Source organism: Eumetopias jubatus, unplaced genomic scaffold (assembly GCF_037043125.1).
Source record: "Eumetopias jubatus isolate StellerSeaLion01/CBP00866 unplaced genomic scaffold, mEumJub1_p1.0 scaffold_5, whole genome shotgun sequence".
Classification (NCBI taxonomy): domain Eukaryota; kingdom Metazoa; phylum Chordata; class Mammalia; order Carnivora; family Otariidae; genus Eumetopias; species Eumetopias jubatus.
In genome coordinates this window covers 41,706,542-41,729,579 of record NW_028274811.1, presented here as the reverse complement: position 1 = coordinate 41,729,579, position 23,038 = coordinate 41,706,542, and the positions used below count along the sequence as shown (strand labels likewise).

The window sequence follows — 23,038 nt, the reverse complement described above, 5'->3', positions numbered from 1 at the left end:
TGCAGACCCACCATTCCAGGTGGCGAAGTTACATCTCTGTGCAGTTTAATTACAAAATACTCTTTGTGACTGGAACATAGGGAGAGGTTATTCCTTTTTTTAAAGGGCCAGTTTCCCCCTCTTGGTAGCCCTGCCCCCCCGCCCCCCACCCCAGGCACGTCAGCTTATGAACACTTACAGGCAAAATGCACCTCTAAGTGTACGGCAGGAAAATGCACTTGGACTTCACAAACATTTCCGCTGGTGAAGCTAGGAATTCTTAGAAAGGCAGCCTAGCACAGGGTCTGAGCAGAGTGTGTTACTGAGAATTCTGGTTCTCATGTTTTTCTCAGTGTTTGTTTACGAAATCTGCAGATTTTATGTGTTTTCAGCTTTTAAAATGCATTATGATGGCCTTTAGAGGCCTTAGGTAGTGTGTGTGTGTGTGTGTGTGTGTGTGTGTGTGTGTGTGTGTGTGTGTGTGTGTGTGTGTTCCTTTAAGAGGCAGCTCTCTGAAAGACAGGGTTTCCCTAATTAAACCCAGAGAGCTCATTGGAGGGAGTGGCTGCAGGGCTCCGTGCATGGGGTGAGGAATTGTTTTTTTATTCCTGGGATCCTCCTTCTCCCTCTCCCTCCACTGTCCAGATGAGGAAGAAGAAGTGGGAGATTATTTACCTATTCACCTAGTGAAGAGGTACACATGGCATGTGGGAATGAAATCATCCATAGATACCTTTAGTCATCATAAGTAAAAAAGCTAATACCCCTATATCCGACAATTGAGACATTGTGGTTAGAAGAAAGATACAATTTTATAGGTAATTGAATTAGAAACATTTTTTACAGGTTGTACCTGCCCATGCCACTTTATTTCCCACTGCTCCCTTGTGTTGGCCCTGGGGTTTTCTTGGGCAGGGCCCTTTGCTATCCACTGCTGCAATGTGCTCGTTCCTCTCTCTGCCTTTCTTCAAGCCTCTCCCTCCTGCCTGGAATGGGCACCCCATTCTCTTTCTCCCTTTGCCTCTGGCCTAGCCAAGCCTTGCCTTGGCTCCAACCTGCTTCCCAGTTTATTTCCCCCCTTGGATGCTCTCTTAGCTAACTTTGTCCCTGCATATAGTCTGAGCCCCTCATTACAGTAAACAGCTACTGGCTGCTCTTATATTTGCCCGATGTCTCTTTACCTCTTCTCCTGATGATGTCACCTCCTCCTCCTTTGGGAGAACCGTGCATCCCCATTCTGTATAGCTTCCCTGATATGTGTTCCCCAAATCCTCATTTCTAACACTTAATACACTTTTTCAGGGGCCTCTCAAGAGAGTGAATGCTACTTAAGAGGGGGAGACTGCCTGCAGGGCTTACCGCTGTGCCCTCCATGCCTACCTTGCTGCCTAGCTCATAGTAGGAGCCCAAGGAATGCTTCGAGAAGGAAATGAAGAACCAGAAGTCAGAGCATCTTGACTTGCAGAAGAAAGAAGATGCCTTATTCAGATAATTCAGAGAAAACTTCACTTTGGCATAGACAAGTCAGTACTGTTCTCTTCTGCACATGTCAACATTTTTCTACTCTATGCTTCAGTTTGACTGCAATGATTAGGTCAGATTGAGACCTTCAGAGCTGAACCCCTTTGTAGACCAGACCATGTAGGAGGAAGCCACAGTACAGATGCTGGGCAGAGATTCTGTGTGAAACATAGGGAAACGCAAGGACGTTAGGGTTGCAGACAAGGGGAGAAAGGTCAAGGTGAGGAAGTATAGGTAGGGGGACAGTCTTGTAGTGCTCTGCAAGGGGAGTCTTGAGACATTTAGAAATGTCTAACCTGAACCTTGAAGCCACAGTGAAACCTCTCTGGCCTCCCTCTCAGTTGGGTAATTTTTTGTTTACATTTTTTGCATAATTATGCATTTCCAGTTAAGAGGCTGGAATGCCAAGGGCTTCTCTTCTTCCCATTGTTTCCCTGGGGGTTTATTTGGAAGAGCTATGAATAGCAGGATAGGCTCCCTGACCTTCCTCTACTTGATTTCCACACTAGAGTGGCCAATTCAATCTTTATCTGAAAACATCTACACTCTTTGGGATGAAGTCTTAATTTAGCAGAAACCCAAGAAAAGCCAAGCCAAAAAAGGAGTAGTCAGAAAAATTACAGATCACATGCCCTTTTAGGGATTATTGACTGTGAGCTAAAATGCAAATCACCTCAGTGCCCCCAGAACTCATATAGGTCCCCATTTCTTCTCCTTCCACTTCTACCCACCTCTCTTCACGTCCTCAGAACCTTCCTGATGGCTCTAATTTTCCTCTTAAGTGATGGAAAAAAATAATGTATTGCTTTTCAGGGGTACTTGGAATTTAGCAAGGGATAAATCCATAAGCCAAAGGAATGAGTCTCAAGGTGTAGGATTTAGGTATCAGGGGGGATTTTTCTGGGGTAAGAAACTTTTCTAGAGCTTCTGAAGTCATGCCATTTAGGTGCTTGCCAGTCAGCCTATTCTTAAGGCAACCCTTCCTTATAGGATATTGTTATATGCGATTTTTATTATTTCTGGCTTCTCAAGCATCCTTCCCAACCCTAGCACACTATATCCAGCAGTTTGGGGGCAGAGCAATCCTATTTCTCCAGGAAAATAAAATATCCCCTGGAAGTTTCAGGCCTTTCCTTTAAATTTTACTACACAGAAATTGTGTAGATAAGAGACTATTTCTTTTTCATGTTCAGGTTCCCAGTGCCTAGCACAGAGCCTGGCATCTAGGTGCCTAGTAAATTGAATGTAAGTGACTCTAACCACATTGGTATAACTAGTCCTTGTTCAGTTTAGAACAGATGCTGTATTTGCTGGAAATCTGTAAAAGCAAAACAGAATGGTGTTGATTATTAGTTTTCTCTTGAAAGCAAGCAACAGAATGCCTGCCTAAAAGTTGCTTACATAGAGGGGTTTATTTTTCTCTTCACCCAACAATTAGTCCAGAAGTAGGGTCTGTTCTGAAGCTGATGAGGACATCAAGGAGCCAGACCTTTCCATTTTTCCACTGCTTATTCCTCATTTGGTCAGAGGTGTCTTTTCTTATGGTCACAATATAGCTGCCACAGCTCCAAGCGCTACCTTCTCAGCAGCTGCATTTGGTCAGTGTGGTCCATCCTAATCTCTCTCTCTATCGGGGAGGAAATCTGCCCCAGAAACCTCAGTACACTTCCTCTTATACCTGATTGCCCCAAAGTAGATCACATGGTCCCTCTACACTAATCACAGTGTAGGGGAATGAAATCACCTTCAGGGGCTTCCGCAATCTCAGTCTTTCTGACCCAGGAGAGCAGTTGCTCTTCCCTGACCACCTTGGCCCCAGTACCTGAGCCCAGCGGACAGAGTGGGAGTACTTCTCTGGTAAATGACCAAGAGCGTCAGCCCAGACTCAATCATAGCAATATTCCTCTCAGGTTTTTTTCTGCAGATATAAATCCAGGTTGGCTACTTCTCAAGATAGATAGCCAGTTAATTGAGAAGGAGGAGACTTTAAGAGACCCAAGACTATATTATTATTTTTAATTAATGCCTTTTTAGAATTTATAGGAAGAGTTGAACTATCCTGCCACAAAGCGATTTTACTTTAAAGGAAATTGTCTTAGAATGTTTTCATAAGGTTAAATATCCCACTCAAATTTACTTTTCCTCTTAAAAGAGAAACTTAACAAACTTTACCATGAACTATACTTAATCCATTTGCATGGGAGTACTTGACATTTTGACTGGTAACAGATCTTTAATATTTGAGCTTGTTGTTTTTTACAGTGTAATTTTTTTTAAAATCCCATTCTAAATTCGATAGGTGGGTGTGAATGGGAAAAACATTCACTATTTTGGTTTGCTTCGGTTGGGAGGGAAGCACAGGAATCCAAGTTCCAAAGTCTGGTTTAGAATGTAACTCGAGACCTGTGAGGACATTGAGAAAATCACACTCTCTATTACTTCTGTGCATTGCTAAAAGTTGTGGAAGGAAAGAAACATGGTTCTGTGCATGCATGTAACAAAAGAATCTGACCTAGACCCTGAGGCCCAGGAAGGCTTCATCCGGAAGCGATACCTAGGGTGAGATCTAAAGAAGTAAAGTAGTTGAACAGGTAATGGGTGGGGTGAGGAGGAAAGAGGGCACTGCAGGCAGAACGAACTGCATTGTGAAAGTCCTGTGGTAGGAGAGGGCAGAGTGCTTCTTCAGGGACTACATAAGGCCTGGGTGGCTGTAGTGCTGGATTGAGGAGAGAGAAGTAGGAGATGAGGCTGCAGAGGAGAGCGGGGATCAGACCACAAAAAAGCAGAGCACTTTCTGGTGTCTCTTCTTTTTTTAAAATTTTTTATTCTTATGGTAATCACCATACATTACATCATTAGTTTTTTTTTAAATTTTTTATTGTTATGTTAATCACCATACATTACATCATTAGTTCTTGATGTAGTGTTCCATGATTCATTGTTTGTGCATAACACCCAGTGCTCCATGCAGAACGTGCCCTCTTTAATACCCATCACCAGGCTAACCCATCCCCCCACCACCCTCCCCTCTAGAACCCTCAGTTTGTTTTTCAGAGTCCATCGTCTCTCATGGTTCCTCTCCCCCTCTGACTTACTCCCCTTCATTCTTCCCCTCCTGCTATCTTCTTCTTTTTCTTTTTTCTTAACATATCTTGTGTTATTTGTCTCAGAAGTACAGATCTGTGATTCAACAGTCTTGCACAATTCACAGTGCTCACCATAGCACATACCCTCCCCACTGTCTATCACCCAGCCACCCCATCCCTCCCACCCCCCACCACTCCAGCAACCCTCAGTTTGTTTCCTGAGATTAAGAATTCCTCATATCAGTGAGGTCATAGGATACATGTCTTTCTCTGATTGACTTATTTCACTCAGCATAACACCCTCCAGTTCCATCCACGTCGTTGCAAATGGCAAGATCTCATTCCTTTTGATGGCTGCATAGTATTCCATTGTGTATATATACCACTTCTTCTTTATCCATTCATCTGTCGGTGGACATCTTGGCTCTTTCCACAGTTTGGCTATTGTGGACATTGCTGCTATAAACATCGGGGTGCACGTACCCCTTCGGATCCCTACATTTGTATCTTTGTGGTAAATACCCAGTAGTGCAATTGCTGGATCGTATGGTAGCTCTATTTTCAACTGTTTGAGGAACCTCCATACTGTTTTCCAGAGGGGCTGCACCAGCTTGCATTCCTACCAACAGTGTAGGAGGGTTCCCCTTTTTCCACATCCCCGCCAACATCTGTCGTTTCCTGACTTGTTAATTTTAGCCATTCTGACTGGTGTGAGGTGGTATCTCATTGAGGTTTTGATTTGGATTTCCCTGATGCTGAGCGATGTTGAGCACTTTTTCATGTGTCTGTTGGCCATTTGGATGTCTTCTTTGGAAAAATGTCTGTTCATGTCTTCTGCCCATTTCTTGATTGGATTATTTGTTCTTTGGGTGTTGAGTTTGATTAGTTCTTTATAGATTTTGTATACTAGCCCTTTATCCGATATGTCATTTGCAAATATTTTCTCCCATTCTGTCAGTTGTCTTTTGGTTTTGTGGACTGTTTCTTTTGCTGTGCAAAAGCTTTTTATCTTGATGAAATCCCAATAGTTCATTTTTGCCCTTGCTTCCCTTGACTTTGGCGATGTTTCTAGGAAGAAGTTGCTGCGGCTGAGGTCGAAGAGGTTGTTGTCTGTGTTCTCCTTTAGGATTTTGATGGACTCCTGTCTCACGTTTAGGTCTTTCAACCATTTGGAGTCTATTTTTGTGTGTGGTGTAAGGAAATGGTCCAGTTTCATTCTTCTGCATGTGGCTGTCCAATTTTCCCAACACCATTTGTTGAAGAGACTGTCTTTTTTCCACTGGACATTCTTTCCTGCTTTGTCGAAGATTAGTTGACCATAGAGTTGAGGGTCCATTTCTGGGCTCTCTATTCTGTTCCATTGATCGATGTGTCTGTTTTTGTGCCAGTACCATACTGTCTTGATGATGATAGCTTTGTAATAGAGCTGGAAGTCCGGAATTGTGGTGCCGCCAGCTTTGCTTTTCTTTTTCCACATTCCTCTGGCTATTCGGGGTCTCTTCTGGTTCCATACAAATTTTAGGATTCTTTGTTCCATTTCTTTGAAAAAAGTGGATGGTATTTTGATGGGGATTGCATTGAATGTGTAGATTGCTCTAGGTAGCATTGATATCTTCACAATGTTTGTTCTTCCAATCCATGAGCATGGAACGTTTTTCCATTTCTTTGTGTCTTCTTCAATTTCTTTCATGAGTATTTTACAGTTTTCTGAGTACCGATCCTTTGCCTCTTTTGTTAGATTTATTCCTAGGTATCTTATGGTTTTGGGTGCAATTGTAAATGGGATCGACTCCTTGATTTGTCTCTCTTCTGTCTTGTTGTTGGTGTATAGGAATGCCGCTGATTTCTGCACATTGATTTTATATCCTGCTACTTTACTGAATTCCTGTATGAGTTCTAGCAGTTTTGGAGTGGAGTCCTTTGGGTTTTCCACATAAAGTATCATATCATCTGCAAAGAGTGAGAGTTTGACTTCCTCTTTGCCGATTTGGATGCCTTTGATTTCTTTTTGTTGTCTGATTGCTGTGGCTAGGACTTCTAATACTCTGTTGAATAGCAGTGGTGAGAGTGGACATCCCTGCCACGTTCCTGACCTTCGGGGAAAAGCTCTTACCTTTTCCCCCTTGAGAATAATATTCGCTGTAGGTTTTTCATAGATGGCTTTTATGATATTGAGGTATGTACCCTCTCTCCCTATACTCTGAAGAGTTTTGATCAAGAAAGGATGCTGTACTTTGTCAAATGCTTTTTCTGCAGCTATTGAGAGGATCATATGATTCTTGTTCTTTTGTTAATGTATTGTATCACGTTGATTGATTTGTGGATGTTGAACCAACCTTGCAGCCCAGGGATAAATCCCACTTGGTCATGGTGAATAATCCTTTTAATGTACTGTTGGATCCTATTGGCTAGTATTTTGGTGAGAATTTTTGCATCCATGTTCATCAAGGATATTGGTCTGTAATTCTCCTTTTTGATGGGTCTTTGTCTGGTTTTGGGATCAAGGTAATGGTGGCCTCATAAAATGAGTTTGGAAGTTTTCCTTCCATTTCTATTTTTTTGGAACAGTTTCAGGAGAATAGGTATTAATTCTTCTTTAAATGTCTGATAGAATTCCCCTGGGAAGAACCTCTGGCCCTGGGCTTTTGTTTCTTGGGAGATTTTTGATGACTGCTTCAATTTCCTTAGTGGTTATAGGTCTGTTCAGGTTTTCTATTTCTTCCTGGTTCAATTTTGGTAGTTGATACATCTCTAGGAATGTACCCATTTCTCCCAGGTTATCTAATTTGCTGGCATAGAGTTGCTCATAGTATGTTCTTATAATTGTTTGTATTTCTTTGGTGTTGGTTGTGATCTCTCCTCTTTCATTCATGATTTTGTTGATTTGGGTCATTTCTCTTTTCTTTTTGATAAGTCCGGCCAGGGGTTTATCAGTCTTGTTAATTCTTTCAAAGAACCAGCTCCTAGTTTCGTTGATCTGTTCTACTGTTCTTTTTGTTTCTAGTTCATTGATTTCTGCTCTGATCTTTATTATTTCTCTTCTCCTGCTGGGTTTAGGCTTTATTTGCTGTTCTTTCTCCAGCTCCTTTAAGTGTAGGGTTAGGTTGTGTATTTGAGACCTTTCTTGTTTCTTGAGAAAGGCTTGTATTGCTATATACTTTCCTCTCAGGACTGCCTTTGCTGTATCCCAAAGATTTTGAACAGTTGTGTTTTCATTTTCATTGGTTTCCATGAATTTTTTTAATTCTTCTTTAATTTCCTGGTTGACCCATTCATTCTTTAGTAGGATGCTCTTTAGCCTCCATGTATTTGAGTTCTTTCTGAGTTTCCTCTTGTGATTGAGTTCTAGTTTCAAAGCATTGTGGTCTGAAAATATGCAGGGAATAATCCCAATCTTTTGGTACCGGTTGAGACCTGATTTGTGACCTAGGATGTGATCAATTCTGGAGAATGTTCCATGGGCACTAGAGAAGAATGTGTATTCCTTTGCTTTGGGATGGAATGTTCTGAACATGTCTGTGAGGTCCATTTGGTCCAGTGTGTCATTTAAAGTCTTTATTTCCTTGTTGATCTTTTGCTTAGATGATCTGTCCATTTCAGTGAGGGGGGTGTTAAAGTCCCCCACTATTATTGTATTGTTGTCAATGTGTTTCTTCGCTTTGGTTATTAATTGCCTTATATAATTGGCTGCTCCCATGTTAGGGGCATAGATATTTACAATTGTTAGATCTCCTTGTTGGATAGACCCTTTAAGTAGGATATAGTGTCCTTCTTCATCTCTTATTACAGTCTTTGTTTTAAAATCTAATTTGTCTGATGTAAGGATTGCCACCCCAGCTTTCTTTTGGTGTCCATTAGCATGGTAAATTGTTTTCCACCCCCTCACTTTCAATGTGGGGGTGTCTTTAGGTCTAAAATGAGTCTCTTGCAGACAGCATATTGATGGGTCTTGTTTTTTAATTCAATCTGATAGCCTGTGTCTTTTGATTGGTGGTATCTCTTCTTTTAAGGACACTAATCCTATCAGATCAGGACTCCACCCATAGGATCTCATTTAAACTTAATTACCTCCTTCCTTATATACCCTGTCTCCAAATATAGTCACATTTGGGGTTAGGGCTTCAACATGAATTTGGGGTGGTGGGACACAATTCTGTCTATAACAGCCAGTAAGGGAATCCATATGAAAATATTTGGTCAGTGGGTTCTCAGGGTGGTTCTAGGCCTAAAATCCAATTCTGAATCATTTCCTGGGTGCTGGGCATGAATTTCCCTCTGGAATGTCCAAGTGAGTAAGGCTCTGTTATTAACCACTACATTTGAGGTCACCTCGAATAAGGATAGAGTTGAATGGGAGGACAGGTTATGAAATGGCTGGGGTGACTGAAGTATCCAGGCAGGAGCTGGAGAAATGTCAGGTGATTATCAGAATCTCTTCCCCATGGATCTCAGATATAACTGGGAGGTGACTGAATGCCACCAGTCAGTGCAGAATGGGGGTCAGAGTTGGTTCATTTGGTTCTGGAAAAAAAGAGGTAACATACGAAGGCTGGAAAATCCAAGGGCAGTTGAATGAGAATCGTTGGTTTCTTTGATTCTATGACTGAAGTGTTTTTGGTATTTGCTGGAATTACAGTCTATAGGAGTTATTTCCTTTTGGCTGTGGTATGCATTTTCTGTTCCTTCTCTTTTGTGCATAAGATATATCTGTGGAAAGGAGTTCCTGGTGTAAAAAAGTGATGTGAATATTGTGGAATAATTATCCTGAGCCAGAGGAGGAGGCTAATTAACCTTCCAAGAGTGACCTCTCTCAGTTATGGGACTAATAGCTATTAGTTGTAAAACGTTGCTGGAGAGAGCCAATGATTGATGTCCCCGGAGGTAAAAGCCATGCAGAATCAGAGAGCTGGCCCTGGATGGAACCTTGAAACCATGGAGGGCAGCCTTCTCCTCTGGCAGCTGAGGACTGTAAACTCAAGAGGGATTTTGTGTTTGAGTCAAACTGTCAGTCACTGGCAGAGCAGTCCCTGACAGCTAGGTCCCCTAGGTCCCAGGCCCTGCTCTTTATTCCAGACTCTTTCAGGTAACTGCATAGGGGCTTGGAAATCCTTGCATACATAGACTTTCTTCTTTCAACAGCCTTTTAAAACTTGGGGCTTTGGAGGTTTTCATTCCCTCTTCCAAATAACATAATGATAAAACCAAAAGGTTGGACAACGCTTGTGAAACCTAGAAAGAGAGAAATTATAAATGGAAAAAAGATCAGGGTAAATCGAGATTACCATAAACTGACTTGGGCTTCAAATGAAATCAGGCACAATTTTTATTTTTCCTTGGCTCATTTTTCTCAGCTCTTCTAGTGATAATATATTTTGCTTGGTCAATTGCATTTTTGTAAGACATTCTCAATCTTCTATGAAACAAGGTTGAATGAAATAGGAGAAAAGAGAATACATCCGTGGACAAGGAGCAAGAATGGAGATGCAAGCACTTTCTGCATGCAAGCTGAATACAGGCACCATAGACATCACCCTTGGGGTCAAAGATAGATATGGGAATCTTGGTTTACTCTTGTTTTCCCATTTTCTTGCCATTTATGTGGCACACAGAGTCACTTGCCAAATCCCACATTTTCCAGGTTAATCCAGTTAAATCAGCCTTTAGGACAATGTTTCATTGTACATATACAGTAGGGTGTGTGTGTGTAGACATACTCTATATACTGTTAAAAACATGGAACTGGTTCAAGATTCTAAGACAAATAGACAAATGCAATGGAATGGAGATCTCAGAGAGAGAGATTGCAGACCCTATATCAGGGTACTTGACCTATGAAAATGGTGCTAATCCAAATCAGTAGAAGAGACAGATGGTTTAGTGGTGATGTTAGGAAATCTGGGTCACTACATTAAAAAAAATAAAACAGGATCAATACTTTATACCAATATAAAAGAAGACTTCAGCTAGATCAAAGATCTAAATGTGAAGGTAAAACCATACAGGTAATAAAATAAACCATAGAAGAATATTTTTGTGGCTCAGAATGAAGGGGATTTTAAAAAGACCCAAAACCTTCAACCACAGTGGTCAGAAATGGATGGCAGATTGAGGGAAGGATTACCATCATCAACAAAATCTTAATTGATAATGGGTCTATATGGAGAATATACAAAGATTCCTGAAAATCAATAAGAAAAAGACAAAAAAATTCAATAGAAAAATGGGCAAGGTATAAAGAAGAAATCCAAATGGCTAGCATATATGTAAAGACATGATAAAATGAATAGTAGTCAGGAAATGCACTTTAAAGCAGCCATAATATACTACTTTCTTCCCATCAAATCATAAATTAGAATTGTGATAATGTGAAGTGTAGGGGGAGGTAAATGGTGACACAGACTTTTGTATACTGGTGGGAATATAGCCCAGTTCAGACATTCTGGAGAACAGTGTGCCAGTGCTTAGTCAATTAATGTGTATGTATCTTACTTTTTGCAGTAACACTACTCTTGAGCAATTCTCACACAGGTCCTTAAGAATATAGACACATGTGTATCATTGCAGTTGTTGGGGCGATGGGGAGTTGAGGGGCAAATTAGGAGTCCATAACCAGGGAAATCAATAAGCAAAGAGTAGTGAATTATGGAATACATTATGTAGTTAGAAGCAACAAACTAGATACACAAATAAATGCTAAAATCATTAATGATGGGTGCAAAAATAAGGAAAAGAACAAAGTTTTTCTTAGCAATATAATTTAACTGAAGTGAAAATACACACATGCAAAAAATACCAGACAATTTACAAGGAAACAGTTTCCAAGATAGGTATCAAACCCATTCAGGGTGTAGCTTAATGGGGGAATGGGGATGGGGGTAGTTATTAAAGACTACCTAGGATGCATTTTAAAATGAAACAAGAGTGGAACAGGGTGTGAGTAATGGGGATAACATGTCATGAAATGAGGCTGATGATTCAACCAGCCCTCAGTATCTAAGGTCCAATACAAATACGTAAAATAAAAAAAAAATAATAAAAATAATCAGTGAAAGATCTCAGATGTTCATTTTAATTTTAAGGACTGCAGAAAACATAAATATTTGATGACATTTATTTAATGCCCCCTCTCCTTGGTTGTTTGATTCTTATTAGTAATAATTTGAAAAAAATTCTAATATGGGAGACACTTTCTAGCTCTCTTCTGTATGGTTTATTCCTTCTTCTGTAGTAAAAGTGCCCATTATTATAGCATTATTATAGAACATGTGGATATCTGAAATAAAGATGACATTCAAAGACCCCCCTTGCAGCTAGGTGGCTGTGGGATTACATTCTGGTCTGTGAGATGTGAGAACAGTATCTCTCTCATCAGCTGTATACAAGGATTTTTTTAAATCTCTGCATCCAATTCACTAATATCCAGCATTACCCATCTGTCTGGCTTTTTCAAGTCCAAGGATTTATAGATCCTGACGCAGACTAGTTCCTTAACTTTAATCAACAGTAAACCTTTATCAGCATCATAAATAGCACATCACAACATCAAAAATATCATAAATACGGCAAAACCAAAATTCACAGACTGATTAGATGCATCCTTAGTGTGGGTTACCTCTACAGAGACAGGGCAGGGGGAGAAAAGAGCTGCAACAGGCTTGTCCTAGGTGGCCAGTGCATGGGACTTGGTCTAAAGGCACCAACGTTGTAATTCCAGTTTGGATACCAGTTCCCACTGGACCCTAAGCAGGTCAATTCACTCCAGTCAGCGAAGTGAAGAGACTAATAACAGCCTCTCCTTGGGGCAATGAGAAGTGAAGTCTGTGAAGCACTTTGAAAGGAACGCTGCTGTTACAGTCTGCAGAGAGGGAAGCACTCAGAAACAGAGGCCGTGGGCTTAGCAGGGACAGAAAAGGTCAGCATATCCCAAACCGTGCACTGATCTAATTAATCACTGGGCAGCCCTCCCACCGGCCAAATTCAGATGTCTGTCTCTCTGTATAATGTCTAGAAAGTACAGATGAATATGAAAGAGTTTAAGTTTTTACTGAGAGATTAAAAGGCTGTGTGTATGTGTCTGTGAGCACGTGTGTGTATGTACACACATGAATGTATGAACAGTTATAGAGTTGTAATATAGGTCAGTATGCACCTCTTTAAGGAAATCTTCTGGGGCGCCTGGGTGGCTCAGTTGGTTAAGCGTCTGCCTTCGGCTCAGGTCATGATCCCAGGGTCCTGGGATTGAGTCCTGTATTGGACTCCCTGCTAAGTGGGGAGTCTGTTTCTCCCTCTACCCTATCCCCTACTCATGATCTCTCTCTCTCTCAAATAAATAAAATATTTAAAAAAAATAATTTAGGAAATCTTCTGGATTTTTGCCTACCCTTGAAACACACACAGGGCAGCAGGTAGCATTGTGTTAGGCCACAATAACAATAAGCTCTAATAAAAACATAGTGATTTCAACTCTATGCATAAACCCCTGCCAGAGGCATCAGTCCCTTCAAGCTTATGTGAGAGTCCAGTGCTTTCTGGAAAATGTACATTCCTATTTTTCTTACTATACAGTTCCATAGCCTTGCCTTATTATTTTGTTTTGTCTGGGCCAGAAACATTTAATGGACTACTGGAGACTTTCTCTTTTCACTTTCACTTCTTTTTTTTTTAAATCATAACTGTTAAATTCTGGGTTTCCTACAATTCTAGTGTCTGTGCTTTGCAGGACAAACTTCCAGGGTTTTCTTCTCCAGGTGAAAAGCATATCTTCCTTTCACCTTTGCACATGGAGAGACTTGCCAAAGCTGTTCTCTAGACAGAAAGAATTTAAGTCATGTAAAATCTGTTCCAAGGGGCATATTCTGTATCTTGCTAGCAGAATGACTTGTCTTTTTTTCTACAGAAAAAAAATGAACCCAAAGACATTCTGGCTTTATTAAAAGCATTTGCAAAAGGGAGACATTTATTACAGTTGCTGTAGTTCTGCACTATTGAGCAAAGGGCTTTAGTGTTCATATGCTTGTGGGTATAGTCCTATGAGCTTCCAGAGGAAACTGAGTATTAAAATACCAATAATATGAAAGTGCATTTAACATTAGTTGTCCCCAAAGTAAGGTTAAATTAGCAAAGTATGCAACTTAGGATGGCTATCACCTGGTTGTGCCAGGAGTTACTGAATCTTAGTGGAAGACAGCTAATTTGTGATAAACTGAATGTTCTATGATTTTTTTCCCCTATATTTTAAAAATGCCTTTCTAATTGACAGAGCAAGTAAAACCAGTTCATTCATATAGCAAACATTTTTTTAGAAAAGTATTTTATGCCAAATGGGGAACTTCAGCATGGAAATAAATAGAAATTATGTTGTTACTTATGTAATTATGAATTACTAAATTCATAGAAAAATCTATGAAAATATCATGTAGAAATTATAGAGCTGTAAACTACAGTATCAGAAAAGAAAAATGTGTTTAACTATAAGACTACACAGACCAAGAAAGAATCAGTGAATTTGAAGACAGTTCAATAGAATGAACCAAACTGAACCACAAGGAGAAAAAAGAGTGGAAAATAACCCCACCACTGAATAGAATGTTCTAGATATGTGAGACCCTACCAAATGGTGTCACAGAAGGATAGGAAAGAGAGATATGGGGCAGAAGAAACCCTTGTAGATATAATGGCTAAAAATTGTCCAAAGCTGATGAAAGATATTGACCCACAAATCAGAGTCTCTCAAGATCCTCCAAGAGTTTCCTATTACCTAGAATAAACCCCAAGTTCATAGAGTAAAAAAGTGTATATGATCTGGCTCCTGCCTCCTTTTTCTGCAGATTTTTTTTCAACTAAGTTACTTCAGGTGATCTTTTAGTTCTTCTTCCATATTTTCACCTGGCTGGGACCTCTGGATATTCAGATTTTAGTTCACATGTCAACTTCTCAGAGAGATCTCGTCTATCGTCTCTAAAGTTGTCCAACCCCATCCCCCATTCTCACTTGCCTATTACCGTGTAATTATTTTAGGGTTATGCTATAGCATATATAATTATTTGAATTTGTTTTAATTTTTTTCTGACTTCACTATTTTATTTCTTACACTACAATGTAAATGTTCTGAAAGCAGGAAGTATGTATTTCCCATCCAAGAGCATAATCTCATTCTTTTGAGAGGTATCTGGCACGTAGTGGGAGTTAAACATATTATACACATTATACATAAAATGTGTGTGTGTGTGTGTGTGTGTGTGTGTGTGTGTGTAAAAGAAACACTGAAGGTTTCAGGAATTAGTGGCCTCTTGCCAAGACTCTGAGTAGCTCAGCTCACATTTACTGATGCAACTCACTCTTCCAGCTTATCTTCACTTCCTCCTTCTGCTTTTCATGTTAGTGGGTTAAAAGAACATATTTTCACAATATATTACCAAAGAAGACACATAAATTTACCCCATCCACATAGATGCTCATCAAAGTCAAACAGAAAAGGGAATAGGAAGCTGAGGTTGTGTGGTTAATTTGTTTTATAAAGACTTACTGCCTGACTAATGACTGACTCAGACTTCTCTTAGAGTTGGAGCTGACTTTTCCAGAACTGACTTTTTCAGTCTTTTCTTATTGGCCACTTTTTCTACTTAGAGCTGCGTTTGGACCAAAAAAGGAAAAATAAACCATTTAAATAAAATAGTATACATTTGAATAGGTCTCTTAATTTTTATAAGTATTTTATCTATATTAACTCTATTCCTATAGAATCCATAAAAGAAAAGATAAGTAGGCCAATTTAAAAATATTTCTATCAAAGTTAGAAAACTTAGGTTTAGAGAGTTTAAGTGACCTTTCCAAGATCAATAGGAAAATATCTAAGTTCCAGGTATTTAAAATTATCTCAACTTTTTTTTTTTGCCAATATTCATCCTATTGACAAGATACATTTTTAAATTTTTTTTAGAGAGAGAAAGAGAACATGTGCATGGGGGGAGGGGCAGTGGGAGAGGGAAAAAGAGAATCCCAGGCAGGCTTCACACTCAGCAGGGAGCCCGATGCAGGACTCAGTCTCAGGATCCTGAGATCATGACCTGAGCCAAAATCAAGAGTCAGACACTCCACCGACTGAGCTACCCAGGTACCTCTATGTTTTCAACCTCTAAGTCTTGGGTTATCTCCTATTAATGTTTTGTATTCAAAGACAGGGCCTTTGAAAATCAGGGTATTTAAGATCTCTGATGGGGAAAGATGGAAATAGCAAGAAATTATCTTACCCCAAGGTCAGAATTAAGACCTTAACACTCTTGAAATTCATATCTGTCCCTTACTTCTAATATGGTTATCTAATATGGTTATCTAATACGGCCAGTTATCTTGCTTTCTTTCAGAAACCAAAGTGCTAGACAGTTATACCTGTTGTATCTTATATTATGCTTATCAAGTGGATTAGTGTTTTTAACCAGTAGCCATTCATTTGGCATATATAAGAGAAAATAATTCCGAAGTCTGCTATGCAAGGGCAGAGTTCAAGAAGGCATGCTGATGAAGTACTTGCTTCGGATGCCATCTTGGTATTTCTGTTTAAATATGTCTTAATATTTCTAAAACCTTCATCATTGTCATTATGAAACTATCGCCTCCAACATGAAACTTAGTTCTCCAATTTGCCCGCCTAGCAACTTTGTGTGTTCACCAAGCTTTTCATTTTATAAAGGATGACAGGAAACCTCCTTGGTTATGGCTTCAAGGAGTAATGATGTGGCTAGATAACATGGCATTGTCCCAGTTCATGCTCTAAATCCAGCCTGACTTTTTTTCCTGGGTGAGATTCAGCCAAATGCCTTGTCTAATGAGAACAGTGCTGGCCACATGAAAAGGAAATAGTAGAAACAGCCTCCAATTACAAACCGGTAGGAGAAATAATTTAATACATGTAATTGAAGACATTCATTCAAAAATTGCTTACTGTTTGCCAATTCCATACCCAGCCCTCACCCAGATTCTAGAGTTATAAATATGAATAAAACTGTCTTCACTCAAGGATTTCATAGTGAGGAAGACCTTCTCAAACTACCCAAACCCTGTAAGTAGACCTTTAACTACAGTGTGCTTAATGAAAGTCTTTTGAAGCCTATAAAAATGCTAGGCAAATGTTAAGGCATTTTAAATTCCATAATGAATGGAAAACAACCATGAAACACTTTTAAAAAAATCTCTTTATTAATCAAAAGCTTATTTTGTAGTCTTTTATCCTTAATCCTTTTAAAAGAGGTTTCAGATTCCTAAGATTCTATGAGGTTCTACCCAGTGGAAGGATGGCCAGCTTGCATTGTTAGAGTAATGCCAGAGACTAGCATACAGTTTCTGGATCATAATACACAAGCAGTTTTTGTTGAATGACTAAAGGAAGGCATGATTTGAGTAAGATACAGATGGGTTGGATTAAAGGAAGGCAGAATATGGCCATGGAGTTTTGTTGAGTATAAATATGCATGGCAGAGCTTTTCCTGCTCTCTTGGGACCATAATCTCATGAAAACAAGTGAAGCCCCATTATTACTCCAGATGTTTTAGGTATCAAGCAGAGACTTTATGGTACAGAGTGGAAGGTTGGTAACCCTTCAGAACTGGTAAAAGACAACTTTTTCATCTGATCTTCTTTTAGGGGAAATACCTCTGATATTTTCTTTCTTGTTGTTGCTGTGTCTTAGATGTCTAATTCAATGTGCTTTTCATTCACTGTGTGTAGAGATATTTAATTAGTTCAATAAATAAATCCAGAGGAATATCATCTTACTTTGGCAAAAGAAGAGAAGTGAGAATGACAGTGATACCTAGGAATGAGGATACTAAGAAAGGCCTCAAGAAAGGTTCGATTTACCAAGTGATGGCCATATCTGAGGAATTTAACTATGAAGACAGAGATCCTTCTTTGGACACAGTTGCTGGAGTCTCTACTAGAATAGTTATAGTCATTATTGGGGATTGGTCCCCCAAATTCTAGAGATACATGGAAAGATTAGATGATTTCAGAAAATAACCACTAAAGCAATGAAATCCTAGGAGGGATAAGGATCGGGTCTGAGAAAACATTTCTAGTTGTACAAGTTTAAATAATCAAGAACAAAGAAAGAACAAACCTATTTTAAAGATCTGAAAAAGTGAAATGCTCTGGAAAAAGGGCTAAAATATATCTTAAAAGTTCCCCAAAGCTAGTAGATTTTAAAGAAAAGAGTGAATCAACAGTGACAATCAGGTAAACTTCAGCCTTGAATTGTAGTCTCTAGGTCCCAGGAATAGGCGTCACAGAAACTCCATTGCTTTCTGGTTTTGAAATGTTGCCAGCAATGGTGTAGAAAGACATTCCTGAGAAGTAGAAGGTAACTGGCTGTCAGATAAGAAGTGGGACCCAAGGCCCAGGCCAGTGTTCTAATTGCACAATCTACTTCTCTGTGGAAGTGAATTGGGGCTGGGAAGGTTAGAGACAACAGTTGGAAGGACTCTCTGTCCACAGAGAAGCAACTGCCCGGATTCTCCCGTCAGAATACCATGGCCCAGTTGCTGCTTCCTTCTGTATGACTATGGGCAAGTTTCATCAGTCTGAGCCTTGCTTTTCTCCTTGACAAATGTGGATAACAGTTATAGTCTTGTCTCTGTCTTGTTGGGTGATTATTCTCTGTCACCAACTTAGGACATGGTGAGTGCTCAGTAAACAGTAGTTATTCAATATTGATGTAACTGCTGCCACAATTCAATAATATATAGGTAATCAACATATCATTACTATAGGCCTAAGGAGAGTCAGCTTTGAAAGCAGGAAAATAAATCAGAGCGGCACAGTGACTGAAGAGCATCAGAGGCTCTCCAGTAGGACTGCAGACAAAGGTCCACAGTGATCAGCCATGGGCAAAAGGCAATTCACCTTCATTACTGAAGGACCACTTCTGGTCAGAGAACCTAGTATAAGGACTCACACCAGAAGTAAAGTTTCTTATCTACTGAGAGACTAGGAATGATGACTGACACCCATATCTTTTATAATAAAAACATTAGCTGCAATTTTCTTGGACGAGTAAGTTGTAAATCCCTTGTGAGCAGAGCATTCTGAAGCTGGGAGTCCTGTGGGCCAAAGGTGATTCTAAACACTATAGGAACCTATAGGAAACTATAGGATTCTAAGACATGATTTTTCAACAACAACAACAACAACAAAAAGCCAATATAACCAAACATACTGAGATTTCTTACAGGGATGCTTAAAGAAATTAAACATACAATACAAACTTTTTGTCTGTTAGGAATAGCAGCATATTACACAAAGATGGAAAACCATCTTCAGTAATGTTTCTTTGTCTTCAGCTCTGGGTTCAAACTCTGTATGGTATGAGTGGCTATCAGTATTTGAACTTACTATATCTTTTCAAGCTCTTTTTCTACCAATTTTCTCTCTTTTTAAATAGTTTTTATTCAAATTCTGGTTATTTAACATACAGTGTAGTATTAATTTCAGGTGTTCAATATAGTGATTCAACACTTGCATACAATACCTGGTGCTCATCACAACCAATTCTCTTTTAACACCCAAAGTGAGCTTCCCCACTCAAGTCCCACATTGTTTTACCTCTGAGCCTTGGCTCACGTTCATCCTGTACCTACAGAGTCCTTCCCTTCATCGCTGTATGTCAACATCCAACCCATGGAAGGACGGTTTTGTCCCAAAAGTGTAGCCTGATGCACCAACTGGAAGCAACCTTAGTTTTTCCAGTGCCCACCAAACTATCTGTATCTCTTTCATGGAATCCACTTTCTCCTTTGCAGCACAATTATTTGACTAAATGCAGCCTCTCGTAGATTATAAACTCTCTGAAGGCAAAGTTCATTTCTGAGATACTTTAACTCAATTTATTGAATGTTTATTAAATATCTGTTTTGAACTAGACGCTTAGTTGATGTTCTGCCTCCTTAACAAGACCCATTAGTTCTTGGGATATGGTTACTAAATGAATGAACAAGTGAGATAAGTGACCAATCTCAGCCTATTTCCTTTGGCCCTTTTTCAGTCTGTCTTTCCAATAGTCCCTATAAAAAATCAATCCTAGCCTAGAACACACACACACACACACACACACACACACACACACACACAGGCACTATTATACTATGCCTTATTCTAGGTAAGAGAAGCCATACCATATTTTATCTGCCCAAAGATGATCAGGATCTGCTAAAACAAACTAAATTCTAACCACACCAAAAATGCACCTTTATGTCTTTTATACAGGGATTTTATTTGGTTATTTCCTCTCCAACTGAACTGTAGTCTTTTTATGTGGCATCTTATATATGGTAGGAACTTAATAATCTTTTTTGGTTATGTGTGACAAATTCAAATTTGTATTATGCAGTAATTTCAAACCATAAGAGAAGTACCATGTTCTATAAAGAAAGAAAAATCGGGCATGGGAAAAGTTTGGGAGGCTTAATTCAATATTGTCATAGATGTTTTAAAGTAATGGGAGTTGGTTCATTGGCTGACTTCAGGTTAATTTTAAGGAAAAAAATTAATTCAGATGTTTCAAGATTCCCACAAAGTATTGGTGGCTAAGAAAATCTTGTTTACCTTAAACACTGAAGGTTCATTAGATCTCACCAAGAGAAAATTCAATTTGCCCCTATCGTTAATGCCTTTCTGTAAGATCTCAATTTTTCTTTACTTTTTGTTAAGATGATTCCATGAAAATGCAAAGCAGCTGAAATGAATTATGTGTCCTTTCGGACCAGGGGGAGGAAAAAATATCTTTCCCCAGGGATACATTTTTTTTAAAGTTCCTCTTTCTATTTGAAATGCTTCCTGACTTGACAGCTTGCAAGAATTTCACAATCCCATGGGCGTAGGGAAGACCAGTTCTGCAGAATAGTGGAAGAACATTTCTTGCAAATTAGAAAATTATTTGTTTCTGTTGCTAATTTGCTAACCCTATTCAAGACTTGTTCAATGGTTTACAAATGCCACTTCCTCTTCGTTATCTTTTCCAAGGTTACTGTGTATGAACATACATAAAATGCCCTGTATAAAATTACTGATGCTAATTACAAGATTCAGAGGTCCTTAATATTACCAGAGGTGAATCACCAGCCAGGTGTTTGTTAATGAGTACATTAAACCTGTGATACCAAGTCACACTTCTAAGAGTTGTCAAGTAATAATTTTCAAGAAGTTGAAAACGCATCTCTTATACAAATATACAAATAGTGAGCATGTGTCAAAGATTTATTAAACCTGTTTATGATAGAAGTAAAGGGATGACAAAGCTGACTCAAAGGGGAAAATGAAAACTGATATGCAGAAAGAAAAATTCCAGTATAAATTGCAAATTTAGATGCCTAATAGGTTAATGCCACTTACAGGGCAATAAAGCCATAACCATTTTTCTGCCAGACAGAAATCAGTTTTTTTTCCAGATAGAAATCATGGTGCAATGTACCAGTTTTTTATAAGATAACATCTAACTTGGGGCGCCTGGGTGGCTCAGTGGGTTAAGCATCTGCCTTTGGCTCAGGTCATGATCTCAGGGTCCTGGGATGGAGCCTCGCGTTGGGCTCCCTGCTCAGCGGAAGCCTTCCTCTCCCTCTCCCTCTGCCTGCCGCTCTGCCTGCTTGTGCTCTCTCTCTATCTCTTTGTCAAATAAACAAAATCTTTAAAAAAAGATATCCTCTAACTTTACAGAGTTGAGATCCTAATAAGACAAGCAATGTCACCTTCCCCTAGAGTGTCAGATGACACTCAGGCAAACATATTAAAAAGACACACAGTAATCTTCTTTTTGTTATTTCCAAGGTTTGAATCATTTTTCTTAATGAATCTTAGACAAAGACGCAGGAAAGCCCAGAATTTTCTAGCAAGAGTATCGTGTTCCTATTTCTATTAGTCTGGTTTAGTTGGTGTTTTAATTTTTATGATGGAGACTCGAGATAAAGACAACAAATAGGAAAACTTTGTTGAGAATTCCCTCACTTCACAGTAGCTGCCTTAGAGGGAAGATATTAATGCTTCACATCAACTGATGTACAATTTAAACAGGAAATTGATCCCCAGCCCCCCTCCCAGCTAGGTGCTCCCTGAGGATCTCCTGCTGATGACAGTGCTCTCAGGGACTGTTCCGGGTTTGGAAGTGCTGCCTCCCCCAGCTCACTCCGCTCTCCAGTGCTTCTCCCATCCTCTCAAGCTCTCCATCGGGCACAGGCCCCTCCTTCCAGCTCCTCGTCAGCCTGATGCCTCTGAATTCCCTTACTGACCCTCACTGCACACTCTGGCCCTATTTTACTGTTTCCTTCTGATGTTATGGTTGCATTACACTGCAGTGTAACCAATATAAATCAATCCTTACTGACTCGGTTATGTGTAGAACACTTTCTTTGTACAAAGCCCCTGATAGTTTTTCATCTCTTTCTTTCTCAGTTCACACAGGGACCTGGCCTGATTGTCACACATTCATGGGACCTTAAATTCTTATAAACTGCTAGTTCTTGCACTATCAGTCCCTTCAAGCTAAAGATCAGATCTGAACCTCTTCTCGGGGGGCTTAAAATAGACAGGATGAAGAGAAATGGAAAAGCCAGAGAGACACACTGGCCCATCTTCGTTTTTTTTCAAGCCTGTGCTAAAGCACCTGTATTCAAGTAGCTCACAGAGAGAATGTTTAGGCCCAGGATGTGCTCACAGAGCTGCAAGCAATCAACAGCCACTGGGGTGGGCTTTCCAGAGGTAGGTAGCTTTTCATATTCACCAGGAATGTCTCTGCTCTCTTTTACAACCACCTGAGTCTTAGTCTCAAGACTTAAACTGCAGTTCTTTAAAAAACTTCCCGTGGTTTTTCAACCCACAAACTCCCATTCATCGCATGGGTCAGCCAGCTGGTACTAAGCACATGTGATGCGTCGTCCAAATTCCCTATCCTGTAAGCATGAATCATAGCTCCTGGTTGCATCTTGTACTTCATTCTACACAGTAGACATCACAGCTCTATGGGAGCTCAATACAAATTATTTATTTGAGGCTAGGGCTGGGAAAAGAAGTGTGAGGTTTGGAAAAATGAACTGAAAATAGTGAAGTAAAGACAGACTTGTAGAGTATGTGGAGTGTTGAGGAAAGGCCCACATTGCGGGAGGGCCATAGTGGGGGGGTGGAGGGGTAGCTTGAAAGGGATCACGTGAGCTCGGGAGAAATGTTAGGCTTAACCTAATCGTGTACTGCCTGGTACTGTGTTAATGAGCCCTTAGGGGTGTTTAGTGAAGAAGCAAGTAAGTGAGTGAATGAATGAATAAATGAATGAGTAAATTTTTTTTTAAGCTCCTCCTCCCCCAAGCTCACTAGATTTCCACCCTGAGGTTGACCATTGGGTCTATCATTTCTTTCTCCTTTCTCCCAAACCCCTCTCTGTTGGCTTCAATTCATTTCAGTCTTGCTTTAGACGATGT

The 23,038-nt window shown here is 39.7% G+C and overlaps 1 protein-coding gene across 9 annotated transcripts in view; it reads left to right on the top strand.

The window, feature by feature from the left end:
- Positions 1-23,038, top strand: part of ANKRD55 (ankyrin repeat domain 55) — a 491,618-nt gene that overhangs the window by 241,069 nt on the left and 227,511 nt on the right. For 6 of the 9 annotated variants that reach the window (XM_088023315.1, XM_088023311.1, XM_088023312.1 and 3 more), the window contains one exon: positions 1,282-1,502. The exons of the other annotated variants lie outside the window; for them this stretch is intronic. The gene's annotated coding sequence lies outside the window, so the exon portion shown is untranslated. The remainder of the gene's footprint in view (positions 1-1,281; positions 1,503-23,038) is intronic. 9 annotated transcript variants of the gene reach the window in all.